Source organism: Zootoca vivipara, chromosome 3, assembly GCF_965207765.1.
Source record: "Zootoca vivipara chromosome 3, rZooViv2.hap1.1, whole genome shotgun sequence".
Classification (NCBI taxonomy): Eukaryota; Metazoa; Chordata; class Lepidosauria; order Squamata; family Lacertidae; genus Zootoca; species Zootoca vivipara.
In genome coordinates, this window is record NC_142586.1 from 844626 (window position 1) to 862397 (window position 17772).

Consider the following 17772-nt stretch of genomic DNA (forward strand, 5'->3'; position numbering starts at 1 on the left):
CAGAATGCTGTTTGGGCATGAGTAGATGAAGGTAAAACAGTGGAAGATCAAAGAGAAGAAGGCTTAAGTAGTCAAGACTAGAACATGGCTAGATGACCAGAGTTTCTCTTGACCAGGAAATGAAAGTAATGAGCCTATTTTTGTAAAGTTATGCCTAATCAACAGTATGGATGGTGACATTATCAATGGATAAGAAGAGAAAATGAGAAGTTGGGCCTTGGACAAATTACGGGTAGGTTGTTTCCACCTACATCATACTCACAGTAAGCCCTGTGATCTTTGGATGATGGGTAGTATACGTTCTTCTTCTTCTTCTTCTTCTTCTTCTTCTTCTTCTTCTTCTTCTTCTTCTTCTTCTCTGATTATGACTTATTTCGATACATTGCTTGCAATGGGAATGAATCATCCAAGCAGAAATGTCAAAAAGAGGTTCTTGGAGGTGCAGGTTTGGATGGAAATATTAAAATATTGGATTATACACTGATCTGAAGAACTGAGGGAGCAGCTTTGTGCCTAGTTCAGAGTATAGCCGTACACCGAGCATGCAGAATTTGTTTTTCCAAACTGGACATTTCTGAGTTCTGGCAACATCACTAGTTGGGTTCAAGTCTTAAGCAATGAAACATTAATAGCAGCAGTTCTTAGGTGTGCTGTGTGTTTTTGGGTCTCTCAGCCTAGCTAATGAGGCAATGCCTTAGTCCAGATTCAACTTTTGCCCTGCGTTCAGAGCACTGTTAAGACAGCAACAGCAACAACACTGAGCTGCTTCAGTTCTCAATCAGATGGGTTCAATCACAATTTTTATAACTGCTTTTCTCATTTCCAGAAGTGTCTTCATGCCACAAGGGGGTAGGGGCGTTCTGTACAAAAACCTTGCTGTAAATTCCTTAAGGCCCAGCATTTCAACAAATGTGTGCTGATATTTGGTTGTTCCAACCAATGGTAAAAAGAACCACATAGATATACCGGTAGTATCTGAGCATTTCCCAAACCATCTGCATTCCTCCTTTTGCTTTTCTCACAATTGACATCTGTTTATAGCTATCAGTCTGAAATGCAAGGGCTGAGATATTCAGGAATTGTCTGTCTTTGCTTACGATGTGTGTCCTCTTCCTCCCACCCCAGGAAAAGTGGATTTGGTTATGAAGAACACCTTTCATTCATCAAAACAGATAGCCAGTGGTGTGTAGTGGCAAACCACACACATCCTGAGACAACTGGATTTCATCAGGAAAAGGACCCTCAAATACCTGAGACTTACAAAAAAAAGGGGGGGGTAATGGACCATGTATTCATATTCCATTTCCCCCAGGAAAAGTTGATACAGTGGAACCTCGGTTTATGAACACCTCAGTTTACGAATTTTCACTTCACGAACACCGCAGACCCATCTGGAACGGATTAATCCACTTTCCATTACTTTCAATGGGAAAGTTCGCTTCAGTTTATGAACGCTTCAGTTTAAGTACTCTGCGGACCGTCTAGAACAGATTAATCCACTTTCCATTACTTTCAATGGGAAAGTTCGCTTCTGTTTATGAACGCTTCAGTTTATGAACAGACTTCTGGAACCAATTGTGTTCATAAATTGAGGTACCACTGTATTCGGAAGAACACAGATAGGTGCACCAAGGTGATCCTTTAGGTGATATTGTGTTGAATGTGCTACACTTGTACTATGTAAATGTATGCATACCAGCCACAGATGAGGCACCTTAGAGAAATTCCAAAGTGCACAACGTACAGGTATATGTCGTCTTTAATGGCATCCTCCAGAGAGAAAAGCATGTGGACGAAACAGGGAAACGCACATGTGTGCTGTGAATTCCCCCATCATTTCCAGGATGTACTGTATCATGAATATTTTGTGCATGGTTAAGAGAATCCAATTGCAAGTGGGATTTGTTTAGTCTGTTCGCTCTATTTCACATGAAAACTTTTCAAAGCCTTACCAGGTGGACAGGTTCTTAAGTTGTTTTCTATCATAGTTATCAGAATTAATCATATAACTAACCAAGAGAGATAGATCATCCCTGGCCAGCTTTATAACAAAGAAAGTAAAAGAGGGCATATTAACGCTGCTACTAGTATGATACAGTGCTCGCAACAGTACTAGACAAATAGTTTTTATGCCCTGCTGAAATTACCCATGAGAGTAGAGAAGACACCAACACCTATTTCTGTTAAAAAGATAAAGCAGAAAATCACAGATGGAAGTGGAAAATATGGGGGGGGGGCAAATATAACTAGCAAATCTAAAGATAAAAATATTTTCAATTAAAACTTCCTTCGGTCAGCATGCTAAATATATGTTACATATTTGCGTGTGTGTGTGTGTGTGTGTGGCACATAATGATTTCAGCACTTGATATATGACCATTAATATTTGACAGTATTAGCTGACTTGTAATGTTATTTTGTCTTGATAACATTTGATAGCTGTCATTGCAATTGTATTTATTGTTTGACTGTATTTGAAAGCTGGTATGTAACAGCATTTGGTGACATATAATGGTGTTCAGTAGCTGACAGCGTTGGATAGATAACATGTAATGGAATTTTGTATTTGATTTGAGTATATTTCACAGTTCACAGCTTTTTCCTTTTCATATGTATGACCTGCTAAAACCAAAACAATTAAGAGATGTCAAGAAATCTAAAGAACTTGATTTTGGGTTGTTGTTGGTTTTTTTAGATCCAATTTTGAAATTGACTGACACAATTGTGCTTGACACAAACACTATATTTTGATCAACTATGCTTCCTTGCTTGTCTTGTGCTCTTTTTCTTATTACTAAGAGTGCTTCTGGATAGTGTGTGCTCAGTGTTTTGGAAACACTGAATTGGTGCATCCTATGTTGGAAAGCCAGATATATTTTAGGGGGCAGGAGATGGAGTTAGTGCAGTCACTGTGGGCGATTGTCAAAGCTCAATACCACATGACTCGGTAGCTTGATAAAATGCAAGTGGCTTCTTTCTGTCTCATAGAATCATAGGATTGTAGAGTTGGAAGGGACCCCGAGGGTAATCTAATCCAACCCTCTTCAATGCAGGAATCTCAATTAATGCATCCATGACAGATGGCCATCCGACCTCTGCTTAAAAACCTCCAAGGAAGGTGAGTCCACCACCTCTCATCCATTTTGGTTAAGGAAAGAGATTCTCAAATCCATTTAAATAATATAGCTAATCAAATTCCAGTTTAGATTTGTTGTAACTCTTATTACAGTGGTACCTCGGTTTATGAACACAATTGGTTCTGGAAATCTGTTCATAAACTGAAGCGTTCCTAAACTGAAGCGAACTTTCCTATTGAAAGTAATGGAAAGTGGATTAATCTGTTCCAGACGGTCCGCAGAGTACTTAAACTGAAGCGTTCATAAACTGAAGCGAACTTTCCCATTGAAAGTAATGGAAAGTGGATTAATCCATTCCAGACGGGTCCGCGGAGTACTCAACCTGAAGCGTACTTAACCCGAAGCATGGGTGCAATTGGTTCCGGAAGTCTGTTCATAAACTGAAGCGTTCATAAACTAAAGCGAACTTTCCCATTGAAAGTAATGGAAAGTGAATTAATCCGTTCCAGATGGGTCCGCAGCGTTCGTAAACCGAAAATTCGTAAACTGAGGTGTTTATAAACCGAGGTTCCACTGTACTGAATAAGAGTTAGAACAAAATTTTCTTTCTTGAATCATTAATTTTGCATTTTTGTATCTACAATAGACCCTCAACACCCCAATCTTGGCACTCCCATTCTAGGGTCTAGTTGGCAACAATGAAATGTGCTCTCTGTGCCCCCGCAAACACCCAGATAGTTATGGATACTCCATGCTTGCCCACTTTCTCTTCTACCAATGGAGTGGCACTGCTGTTTGTTTTCAAGGTGAACTCCCTTGACCTTATATGTGGATATTTCTGCAGTGGTGTAGGTGCAACATTTTTTAAAAAAATTAATAGGACTTTGCAAAATGTTGTTTGTATTTAAAAATATACTTTGTGGGTGTCTTGTGGGTTGAGGCATGTAATAAGAATGGCGATGACTATAAACCTCTCTCCAGTCCTGTCTGGGCCAAAAGTTAGGATACATTTTTTTAAATAAATCGAGTGATACTTTGCACTTCACATACAAGTACTGTTAGTCACGAGAGTTTAGTTGCTGATTTTGCCGTTAGCCTCAGCTGGGGCTTATTTCCTCTAATGTGCTACCCATAGAGGTGCTTCGGAGCAGTACAGTTCTGCTACAAAGCCAATTTTGTGAAGCAGCCCCAAAACAGTCATTGGGTGACAGCCTTCCAGACTGGATGGACTGACAAAACACTTCGCTAAAAAGACCAACACTACCATTTTCAATTACATTGGGGTGGATTTCATATGCAGCAGCTACAGGAAACGCTCTGTTCCCTTCGGCTTCTCCAAGTCTCTAGGCCCAAAAGCAAACGCTGTAATAAATGACAGACTCCAACAAATCGTAAAAGGAATGGCTAGGTCAAATTGGTGGCCCAGCTTCTGCTGACAATAAGAGCAGGGCAGGTGCTTTTGCTGGGCTCCTTTCTGCCAGGAAACCCTGCAGGAATGCATGACCAATTGGGCTTCAGCAAAGAACGCTCTCTTTAATGGACAGAAAACACTAACCTTTTATTCTCCCTCTTCCTTCTCCATCCCCTGTTCCTTTCAACATTGCCTTGGTTTAACCCTTTGAATGGAAAAGAAAGCTAAGATCTCTTTCAGGCTGGCTTCTTAACCCTCGAAATAGAGATGATATTTGATAGTCTCAAAGGCAAATGTATAGTTGACTGAAAACAACTTAAACGTGGGCCTTTGTGGGGGCTGGCAGGGAAAATATTAGTACATATAACATAAAGGAAGGAAGGAAGGAAGGAAGGAAGGAAGGAAGGAAGGAAGGAAGGAAGGATGTTGTAGGTGCACTTATTCCAAACCATGTTGATCTAAAATACTGCACCAGAGTTAAATAGGCATACCATTTTCTAGTAATTAAGGAATGTCTGTTCTCAACTCCCCCCCTCAATGTGGGTTTAATTTAGATTTTTATAACAATAATATATATACTTTGAGAAATCTTGATTTCAAGCACAAACCAGACAAATGGTAATATTGTTATATAAATGTACATTTGAGATATTACCCCCATTGGGTAGAATATGCATAGTATTGAGGGTAATTTTTAAAGTGAGTTGCACACAAAAAATACCCCTCTCTCTTTTTTATAGGGGAAAAATGAGGCTAATGAAATTAAGAGGCTGTTTATATCAGCGGCAATTGAAATGCATGCATAGATTTCCTAAGACATTCATCTGTACATAATGTGCATGGCCTGCCGGTAGAAAAAATATTTTAATGGTCTTTGTAATTTGGTACTAAACACATACAAAATCTTGCAGCTGTAGCATTGTTTTTTATCATTAAATGTTTGTGCTATAGATGATAGATCAGATAGATAGATAGATAGATAGATAGATAGATAGATAGATAGATAGATATAGTTTTACATCATATACACCATTCTCTGAATCCTAGATAATTGTGCATAATTACATTTTTTAAAGAAATGAAACAAAGTAACCAAATTATTTTATCAGCTTGGTATATGATGGTTTATTTATGCAGATCCTTCCCACCTTACAAAAACCTTTTGGGACAATAAACTCTATTCAGCAGAGGCCATTTTTTGGGTAAACAGAAAAGGTTGACATAAAATGTTATTATTTTAAACATCCAGGCTGTCTTAAATCTGGATCTAAGGCAGCCTAAATTTGATTTAAAGCCAGACGGTTCATCTGCTTCCAAGTGCTAGAGCAGAGTTCCCCAGCTGGTGGCCCAAGGTTTGCTTCTGTCTCAAGCCCTAATTTCCACCAGCCTTTGCTGCCTCAGACTTGAATAGAAGGTGCATCCCTGGCTCTTAAGTGGCAGGTGCCCCTCTCATTTCCTCGCAGGAGCACCTAGAGCAGAGCTTTCCAAACATTAGTGTGTTGGCTACAGGGTGTAGGTGTGTCGCGCAAACAACCATCACATTCCTCCCGGGGCTGGAAAGGGGCTAGTTTAACCTCTGGTTTGCTAGCAAAACTGAATTACTGTGTCGCGAAATGATGCATGCCTAATAAGTATGTCACCAACGTGGAAAGTTTGGAAAGCTCTGACCTAGGGGATAAGAAGAGCTGCTGTACCTCAGTCACAAGCCCATGTGGGGAGGGGTGGCTGGGTGTGGGTGAAAAGGAATAAAGTCCTTCTGCTTCTGCTGTTTGTGTGTGTGTTTTTCTCCTTGGGAAACGAGGGGTTCTCCCCTAGACTCCTGCCTCTCATGCTTCCATCTGGGAAGGGAGCCTACACAAAGTAAAACATGGAATGGCTTACCTGGCCCACTCTACACCTTCCAGGTGGACTCTTCCCCACAATAATGATAATGATAATGATGATATATTATTTATACCCCGTCCATCTGGCTGGGTTTCCCAGCAAAGCTGCCACGATGTCATAGCTGGGGGAATCTGGCTGTTAAGCAGCCTGACCCGAGAGAATCTGGGCTTCCAGGCTAATAGGTTCACCACCACTATCTTTGGGTGATGCCTTTCGGGGTGAAGGGAGGGGTTTGCCAATTGTGTTATTGAGCTAGATCTGATCCTATAGTTTGCATTGCCTGCATTGTATAATTCTGATTGTATGGCTTAGCCCCCCCCCCATATCCCTGGGATGTCTTGCGTAAAATGCTTCTAGTGCCTCTGTGTCTCTGTGTTAAAGTGTAATGAAAACATTCGACAGCTAGACAGGATGGCCTTGCCAGAGAGCACAAGGTCTGCAGTCTGCATCAGGAGATGCTCAAGGTTTCAAGCCCCCACTCAAGGCTGAGTGAGGATGCTACCGGGGCAGCATGAGTCAGCATGTGTTTATGCACAGGACCGGACACGGATCTTCCTTATATGTACTTGTGACCCCCTTTGTGTTTATGAGAAGGACAGGATAGGGATTTTCCTAATATGGATTTGTAACCTGTGACCCCCTTGCGTGCACACATTTACAGAGGAGGGGAAAAGGAGCCCAAGAAGTGTATACGAAGCTTTGCAAATTTGTGTTTCTTTACTCTTGTCGTGGAGCTGACCACCAAGAGTCTCTTAAATTTAAGAATTAAATTCTTTCTCTGGATTCAACCCCCGGTGTCATTATTGGCTGTCTCTGTCCCTGCCTGGGTGCAACTTAAAGGACCCTTAGTAGCTAATAAGGCTACAGGGGCATTGGCACAACAGTGTGCCCTATAACATGCTGCTAAAGGGTTTGATAATATGTCCCAGCTTAAACCAAGCACCAACCCTTTTTATGAATGGCTATTAAAATAATTTCATATTGAGCTGCATATGAAAACGATTTGCGTAAATCAGTTTCCATGGTTAAGATCTATAATACAGTCCTACAGCAAGTACCCTATTTGGTTACTCACTCTTGACCGCCGCGACTTTTCAGGTGACCAGTATACAGTAATGACATTCATTGATTCAGCCCGCAGCAGCGCAAAGGCAGGGAGAGGCAGCTCATTCCTCTCCAATTAAGCTTTCCAGGTGACTGGATGTTTTGTAGGTTCTGTTCACCATCCAGATCAACCTGCTATTAGTCATAAAGGTAAAGGTAAAGGGACCCCTGACCATTAGGTCCAGTCGTGACCGACTCTAGGGTTGCGCGCTCATCTCGCATTATTGGCCGAGGGATCCGGCGTATAGCTTCCAGGTCATGTGGCCAGCATGACAAAGCCACTTCTGGCAAACCAGAGCAGCACATGGAAATGCCGTTTACCTTCCCGCTGTAGCGGTTCCTATTTATCTACTTGCATTTTGATGTGCTTTCGAACTGCTAGGTTGGCAGGAGCTGGGACCAAGCAACGAGAGCTCACCCCGTCACAGGGATTCGAACCGCCGACCTTCTGATCAGCAAGCCCTAGGCTCAGTGGTTTAACCACAGCGCCACCTGGGTCCCTTATTACAGTCATAAGAGGTAGCAAAAGTTCTGTTGGTGGAAAGTGAGATTTGGAGCTCTTTTTTTCAGACACAAGAGGCAAAGATATCAAAGGGTGAGTTTGTATATGCATGTTCACCACTTGGCCACCCAAGAAGAGGGTGGTACCCCAAGCCTGGCTGTGCCATGTGATAAATGCCGCTCCCCTGCACCCCCAGGTGAGCAGTTATTATGACCACGTTCTCAGTGTTGGTTGGTGGTTGGTTGGGATCCATCTGTCTTGAGAGACAATGGAGGAGTGTGTGCCCCTGGGGTGAAGTCAGACGTTGGAGACTTACTGCCCCCCTGCTGTGGCTGTAGAGACCAAAATGGGAGGGTCATGTTTTGTTCCTGATCAGGGACATTCTGTTATGACTAGTAAGGTCATTCTTTCCAAATGCAGAAGGTTCTCCTTGCCTGAAGCAGACAAGCATTTTATAAAGCCCAGCCTTGCATTCCAAGGGGCCCAGGCCTCTTTGCCTCCCCCATGAAATATGTTGAGATCAATCAGGGGCCAGAGGAGGCTGAGCATGGATCCAGAATGCATTAGATATACAAGAAGCAGCAAGTACTACGCTGTGTTATTTTATTTTATTTTAAGAATATTTCATTTTACTCACCTTGTTCTGCTTTTTCTGACAAACAATGGCTCAGTCATTGTTCCACAATCCAGTGCTTGAAGCGAGAAGGGAACAAGGCAAACCATGTGGCAGCCATACCGTTAGCTAAGTTGGCATAAGGACCTGGACTTTCCTCAACCGAAATGAGCACGAGGAAGTGTAGGACCTTACTTGATTATCATTGTGGGTGTGGGGAGGAAATGTGCAGCTGTTAGTCATTTATTGTGTGACAACCCAGATGTTTTTCCTCCAGGCAATGCTTATCTTGTAGTGGTATCACATTTTCCACTCAATCCGTAATATTTTTGCTTTTGGAAAACAGTTCCCCTTCCCCTTAACTAGCACGTCATTGCAATTATAAGGCTATATAGGAATGGGAACCAGCAGCTCTGTGATAGCGACCAACACAAATCCCTAAATGTTGTGTTCCTTCATGTTAGGGGCTGAACACCCTTCAACCTTCATCCTATACTAGTCAAATGTAGGGGCAACCCATCCTGCCTAATGATGTGGGAGCAATTGCACCAGGGCCTGTGTGGGCCCCCAGAATGAAATTCTGAAGTTGGCATCCCTGTCTGAGAAGAAAGCCACAGGAACTGAGGAAGCGGCCTTGATCTGAGGCGCACCAACACCCCATTAAGCTCAGTATTGTCTACACCAGTGATAGCGAACCTATGACACGCGTGTCAGACGTGACACGCAGAGCCCTCACTGCTGGCACGCGCCCCATCGGCCCATTCGCACTGTTGTTGCTGTTGTTTCCCCCCATTTGTTCTCCCACTCCTCCTACAGCTCGTCTCTGCTAGAGCTTGTCTCCGCTACAGCTTGTCTCTGCTGTTAAAACCCGGATCCTTTTTTGTTGTTGTTGTTGTTGCTGGTAGCCAGAAATTGGTTTTTAACCCTTTCTGTGCTGGTTTTTTTGGCACTTTGGCAGACTATGTCGGTGCTGCATGTTAGTTCCAGTGAAGGTATTATTCGTCATTTATTTCTGTTCTCTTTCCCCCCAAAAAGCTCAACAACTCTGGGCACTTTGTGATAAATAAGGGGTTTTTGGTTTGGTTAAATAATTAGTTTTTTGTTTATTAAATACAGTTATATATTACAATTATACATTTTTGTTATTTAAACTATAAATATCGCAAAATTATGGTTTTTTTCTCGAAATGACACACCACCCGAGTTATGTTCGGTTTTTTGGCGAAATTTGACACACCAAGCTCAAAAGGTTGCCCATCACTGGTCTACACTGACCAGCAATATCTTTTCAGGAGACAGGGGTCTCTCAGCCCTACCTGGAGATGCCAAGGATTGAAAAAGAGACCTATGTGCAAAGCAGAGGCTCTTCCCCTATTTGAAACTATCTGGTTCTAGGAAGCAATCCAGAAAAGAGGGAGTGAGGGGAGGGATTTGGGAATGCACTGAAGGGAAAGACATGGCTCAAGGAAGCTGCAGAGGAATAATGCTTGGATTATTTGTTAGGGTGTTCGCAATGTGTCTGCATGGGATATAAATGATGGGGTTGAATGAATAGTGTGTACGTGAAAGTCTACCCCTGGATTGCTTCGTGAGCATTCAGCTGCTGCATATATGGACACAGTACTGCCGAAGTCTGCAGAACATTCTATGGCAGGAATTGTGAATGATATCAAGTGATCCACTTGGGAAGGATGTGCATGCCGGCTGCCAGTGACAAAGCAGCCAGTCACCCGAACCCTCCTTTCATTTCCTCCAGCCTTGTTTCTCAACAGCTTCCTGATGCTGCTTCAGAAGGGCGGGGGAGGCAGAGGGAGTTACGGTGCATGGCCCCCACAATGGCATGTGGTATGGCAACACTCGGCAGAGCAGCCCCCTATAGCTTGTCAGCCTTTGGGCTAATATCAAGTGTAGTGTAGTGACAGGGCCTCCTTGGTCATGGCTCCTTGTCTGAGAAAGTCCCACCCTCCATCCCTTCTCCTTGTGCCCTCTTTGATGACTTTCAACATAGTGCTGTTTGCACAGGCTTTTACTAGGTTTTAGTACCCCTGTGTATTTTTATGCTGGTTTTAGAACCATTTTAAAAGTTTGTTTAAAATGTATTAAATGCTTTTCCCTGAGTGCGCGCGCACACACACCCTCTGCTTTTTTGTTTTGTTTTCATATTGGATCATCTTCTGTTTAGTTGTGTCAGATATTATTGTCCCTTTTTTATCTTATTATTATTATTATTATTAAGGGTTTTCTTGGTTTACAAAGACAGAGAACCTACACAAGCGGCGCTGACAAAAAAAAACCCCACACCTATTAAGCAAAATAGAAACATTGTCATCCCCGACCCCCATCTACTTCCCTTCCCTTTTATTATATTGTAAGCTGCCTTGGAAATAATGGTTGAAAGGCAGTGTGTGTGTATGTTTATTATACAGTAAATAAATTTGAGCCTGCAATATCAAGGTGTTGGGGGTGGGATGGAGTTTTTTTTTGGGGGGGGGGTGTCTGTTTTTGTTTAGGAGTGTGGATTCATCAAATACAAGTCAAATTCAGTGTATCCAGGATTTTCTGCAGTGTATTCTGATTCAATTAAATTCATCCACCAGAGGTCATTAGATGATCAAATGACACATTGTTGATGCCTTTAAAAGTGAGTATTATTGTGGGGTTGTTTTGAAAAATAGTTGAAATACAGACTGGGGAAAAGAGTTTCCCCGCCATCCCAACCTCGGCTTTTGGGGCTCTGGTCACCCCCATTTGTTTTGTGCTCAGGAGATGCTCTAATTATTAATGCTTACAAAAGTCAGCTGTTGGCAAGTTAATCCCAGGAGTGCAAGATATAAGAGCGATGACCTTACGTCTCTTGTTAGACATGATATTTTCCACTGATATGTTTGTAACATTTTGAATTGCACGGAATCCCTGTGTTGAAGAAGAATTCATCCAAATTTCAGCTAGCTGCTCATTTGAACCTATTAACATTTTTTTATACTTAAAATGAAAAGGGATGTAAATACTTGAAATGTAAGAAGTGGTCTAGAGAACAAAAATAAATGATAACAAACATGAAAGGAACGAAATCAATTAATAACTGGAAATCATAGCACTCTCGAGTTGCAAATCATTTATATTGAATGCAAATAATATACAGTTATGACTAATAAAAGTAGGAACTCAGCTGTCGTAAAAGGCAGAAGAAAATTTACCAAGCTAACTACAGAACAGAGTTCTTTGTAAGTGACAAAGGAAACATGATATTATAAAATATTTTACTTAACCACAGCCAAGGAATGCTTCACACATGATAGCTCCCCTGCCCCACATATTGCTCAACTCTTTGTAGGAAAAAAAAATCCCTACTGTCTCGTATGAAGCGTGGGGTGAATATTTATTTTGAAACAAATTTAGAGTGACTACCTGTTGCACCCAATGACTGCTGGATCCACATATTTGTGGGAAGGCATCTATTGCCCACAATACAGGAGATCAGTAGCTAAACTTCTTTTCTAACAGGTAGAGAAAGTGTCATGCATGACATTGCCCAAACTCCCTGAATGGAAGGAATGAGCAAGGTAACACTGAACAGCTAGAAAAACAAAAACAGAGGGAGAGGGAGACCTTAAACTGGTGCTAATGGAAACACTGCCCACCATATTTCAAATTTTGGTCTTCCTCTGGGGACCTAAAACAAAACAGACAAACAAGATGTTAAATTATTGCAAAGTAAACAAATCTCACGTGCTTAAATAAGATGTATATGATGTAGTATTGCATAAAATCAAAATGGATACTAATCCACATTTATACAACATTCTACAACTGACATCTACTCTGTGATTGCATTTTGGAAAATATAGAAGGAAGGATTGTGATGAGCTCAGTCATCTCAGTTACATCAACTCTTGGAAAAGATAATCGTTTTTAAAAAAGAAAAGAAAATGTGTTAACAACAACAAAAACCCCCAGCAAAACTGCATGCTCAGAAATTGGGTCTCAAAATAATTTAAAACAAAATCTTGAATAAGACTTTTAAAGTATAGCCTTTCTGAAGACACATGAAGACAGACATCCAAAGGTCCTATTCCACTGTGGATGACCACTGGTCAAAACATGTTGAGTAATCTACAAGATAAATTTCAACTTATTCAGCTAAAACCTTGAAAATTTTCTGTGGTGCTTACTCCATAGTAGCTGGGATAAACCGCTTTCCTTTAGTCCTCCTACATTCTAAGTAAAACCCCAAATCAGCTGGTGCCAGTTCTCACTGCAGTGAATATTTTCGTATTATGAACACCAAAAGAAGTTAGCGCAATGAAATGCAGCAAAAATTTTTTACACATTTTGTGTGCCTTCTTCTCAAAATCTAAAAAGCTTGGGACTCATATAAAGTTTGGTATCTCAAGAATGGGTCTCATGATGAAATCGCCTACCTGGTTCTGTTTTTAGAAGGGTCAACAGAGAGAGTCACAGCCTCAAAGAGATCCAGCAACTTGTGCAGACTCTGAGTCAATCTGTGTGTCTTTTTTTTTTAAAAAAGGTGACTGTCAATTTGTTCAACGGGTTGTGAGTGTGCTAAGCTGCTGGCCTCAAGAGGTGCTGTTGATCCATTATTAGAAACTTTGGAGCCAGAAGGAAACGCTATATTCATTGCAGAACAAACAATTTTACATGGGTCTGGAATGTAAACAAAAGAAGAGTTGATAACGGGAGAATAGCAGCAGAGGATAAATTGAATTATTATCTTGGAAAGTGTCAGTGGCATAGTAAGGCGTGGGGAGAATCGCCTTTGCTCTCTGGGTAAGTGGGTGAGAGCTGTTCCATGTGTCCCGTCCACCCTGCTGCTTGGGCCAGTGAAGTTCACAGGAGAACAATAAGGAATTAGAAAGCAAGCGGTGCGTGTGCCGCAGCTGATTCAAAGTGATAAAACATTGAGCCATTTGTTCTATTGTGAAGTACATTACTGGAGAGACGGGCAGATGGGCTCATGGATGTCTCTCCCAATATGGGTTTGATGAAACAATGCCGTTCTTTTTAACAGGACAGCAGGATACCATCTAGCCAAAGTTAAGCATGTTTAGGAATCATCTATCAGAACAGGAGAGGTGTATAGTCCTGCTCTATGCAAGTTTGCTCAGAAATACTTTTTGCCCAGCTAAGTGTCCCCAGGTTTCTGGATTTAAGCGTGTCAATAGCTCTCTTATTGAAATTTGTGGGGTTTAAATATGCATTAAGGGACCCAGGTGGCGCTGTGGGCTAAACCACTGAGCCTAGGGCTTGCTGATCAGAAGGTCGGCGGTTCGAATCCCTGTGACGGGGTGAGCTCCCGTTGCTCGGTCCCAGCTCCTGCCAACCTAGCAGTTCGAAAGCACGTCAAAATGCAAGTAGATAAATAGGAACCGCTATAGCGGGAAGGTAAACGGCGTTTCCATGTGCTGCTCTGGTTTGCCAGAAGCGGCTTTGTCATGCTGGCCACGTGACCTGGAAGCTGTACGCCGGCTCCCTCGGCCAATAATGCGAGATGAGCGTGCAACCCCAGAGTCGGTCACGACTGGACCTAATGGTCAGGGGTCCCTTTACCTTTACCTAAATATGCATTGCTTAACAATGCTTACCGGTACCTGCCTTTCTAACACATTGCTTACCGGTACCTGCCTTTCTAACACATGTAACAATATTTGAAAAATAAGGATGTGGTAATGTGGCTTTTCATATTCACTTTTACTCTTTTTGAAAAAGAAGGGCAGGTGACGAATACTGCAGTTTAGATAATGTAAAGTCAATATCATCAATATTCCAAGCACGGAACATCTGTGGAAAAACTTACCAAAAGTTGGTTTTTTATTTTATTTTTTCAATTCTCTTGCTGTGCTCTAAAAGGAATATATGTGACAAAGTCCCTTTGCAGTCTAAACTCCCTGATCCTGAACATTTGTTCTGGCTTTATCATATTGCGATTTCGCAATGCTTTATTGCTGTAACATCATGTCCTGTTTATTCTTTTTGAATAATAATTGCTGGCATAATGAGTCTTACCAGCAAATCTACTTGATTTCAAAGGGAAAAGGAAGAAAGCCTATAACTACAAATCTGATAGCTCTGCAAAATCCTGAATGGTGGAGAGAGAGAAAAGATTTTCTCCCTCTCTTACAGGAGAGCCAAAAATATTGTGGGGGCCCAAGCTCTGCTCTGCATAATCGACCACATGATGCAGTGTGTACACACCATTTGAATGGGAATGACCATCAACTTGGGGGGGGGGCACCAGGAGTTTGTTCCTATGCTCTCTTATAATGCTGGAATTCTGAACCACACAACAGTAGTAGTTTCTTGGCCACAAAACAAAATTAACTCATGGGAATCAGTGCCACAAGATGTGATGATGACTTAGTAGCATGAAGATGCTTGAAAAAGATTTGGACAAATTGATGTAGGATAGGTTTTCATATTCAAGTGAGTTGTGTGGCTACTGGAATTGAACATAAGGAGACCCTTGCTCAGAAAGGGCAGGCAAGGTGGTGGCAAAGCCAATCCAGCGCCCTTGCTCCTGCACCCACACAGCCCTGACTTCACTGCTGCCACATCCCTGCCCCCTCTGTCTCCTGGCTAGTAATGCGCTGTAGCTCTGCCCCTCTGGCCAAACAGCTTCAGGTCCTGCTGAAACACAGTAAAGACCTGCGGAAGCCAGCAAGCCAACAGGAAAGCAATAGACTCTTCCACTGTTGCTCCCCAACAACGGCAATTTAGAGTCCTGAAGTACCTTAAAGGCTGACAAATGCATTTATTGTGGCTTAAGCTTTCCAGAAATAAAAATCAGACATCTGACAATATTCAGGAAAGCTTAAGCCATCATAAATGTGTTGGTTTTTACGGGACCATGACTCACTTTTTGCCGTTGTCTACTTACATAGCTATGGCTCTGAAATTAATTTCTTGATTTTTATTTAGCAAAATTTGTATACCACTTGTAAATAAAACTTCTTAGTAGTGAGTGGGAGACTCCTCTGGACCTGGAGCCATCATGATTGCTGGTCATTGACAGCCTGAACTTGTTTAATCCCATTTTAAATCCTTCTGTGCCAGGAGCCATCAATACACCTTGTCTTCACGTGGCAGCTGGGAAAACAAACACTAAAAAATGTGTAAATGCAAAAAATGAATAAAAAAATAAATGTGCTTTCACTCTTTTAGAAGTTATATACTGCCCAAGCAGAATGATTTATTCAAAAGGATTCTATACAGAGTTCACTGATAAGTATCTCTGCACCTCTGCATTCATGCTTCAATTCCTTCTTCTAGTCTTTATTGAAACAATGATTTTGCATTTAAAGTGTGTTTTCAGTACGTGAATGTGGCAGGGAGAAAATAAACCTTTCTCTTCAAAGAGTTGTGGGAATGTTGAGAAGCCACACCTGAACCACTTGCCATACAGTTACAAAATGAATAATACTAAAACTCAACTAATGATTACTCAAAGAAACATAATAGGTTTAAATTTCCCCAAAGAAACTTTGAAAAGAAATGATTTTCTCAAAGTAACCTCTAAATAAAGTAAACCTTGACGAGGTGCCGGCTAAGTGACTCGTTTCATGGGAAAATCTCTATCTGTTTCCTCAGAAGGAAAATGGTTAGGGGCTGAGGTTTCTTTATAATCAAAAACTAAACAGGAGCCGTAAACTCTGAAAAGGATTGAAAATTACATAGCAGTCAGGGATAAACTTCCCCAAGATAAGACTATAGTTGTTTAAACTAAAGGTTAGCTAACCTATGGGACAATTCAACCAATGAATATCATTGCTCTTAGGAAAAGATTAAGTAAAGGGCTGTGAAAGCTCTCCTAGTTGTGATGTTGTGATGCCATTGTTCAGACTGCTCACTTTTCAGAACTAGCCCAAAGGCCAGTGGGTTCCACGTGTCACTTTGCATGGCCCATGGCCTTATGCCCCGTGAGGAGCTGTGGCCATACAAGTGAAGTTTCATGGCAGAATTATTTGAAGCAGGAGGTGGCATACTGCTGGCCCCATGGGCCTAAGCTGGTCCACCAAACCTCTCTGGCATTATGACAAGCCCCGAGTTAAGTTACTGGTGGCAGAAAAATTGGCAGTGGCACTGAATAAAACACATCTCCTTCTCTCCACTGTCATTGGGGAAGGGCCATAGCTCAATTCTGGAGCATCTGCTTTGCATGAAGAAAGTCCTGGATTCAATCCTCAGCATCTCCAGGTTGGTCTGGAAAGACTCCTGGTCTGAAACCCTGGAAAGCTGCTGCTAGTCAGTGTAGACAATACTCAGCTAAACGAACCAAATGGTCTGACTAAGGAATAAGGCAGATTCCTATGTTCCACTGTGACAGATCAGAGTGGTCCAGAAACAGGACAGAGCACTTTGGTCTGCTCTGATATTTCCCGAATGCTGGGAGGGTTTGCAATGTGGCAATATGAAAAATGATAGCCACCTCAGAACTGAACAGGTCTCTGGACACTCCTGGATTCTCATTGTAATCATGAAGTGTCAATTCAAATGCACCACAAATGCACCACAATGACTTTATACAATTATTTTTTAAAATGTGTATCCTTTCTCCATTTCAGCCTATGCCAGTGATGGCGAACCTATGACACGCGTGTCAGACGTGACACGCAGAGCCTTCACTGCTGGCACGCACCCCATCGGTCCATTCGCGCTGTTGTTGCCCCCCCCCATATGTTCTCCTGCTCCTCTTCACGCTACAGCTTGTCTCCGCTATTAAAAACCCAGACCCTTTGTTGTTGTTGTTGTTGCTGGCAGCCAGAGATTGGTTTTTTAACCCTTTCTGTGCTGTTTTTTCTGGCGCTTTGGCAGACTATGATTGGGTGTAACAGTGTTCATTTTTAACCCTTTCTGTGCTGGTTTTTTGGCGCTTTAGCAGACTATATCAGTGCTGCATGTTAGTTCCAGCGAAGGTATTATTTGTCATTTATTTCTGTTCTCTCTCCCCCCCCCCCAAAGCCCAGCAGCTTTGGGGCATCTCCCTCCAAAAAGCAAAGCAACTTTTGCACCCCCCAAAAAAACAACTCAACAACTCTGGGCACTTTGTGATAAATAAGGGGTTTTTGGTTTAGTTTGGTTAAATAATTAGTTTTTGGTTTATTAAATACAGTTATGTATTACAATTATACATTTTTGTTATTTAAACTATGAATATCGTGAAATT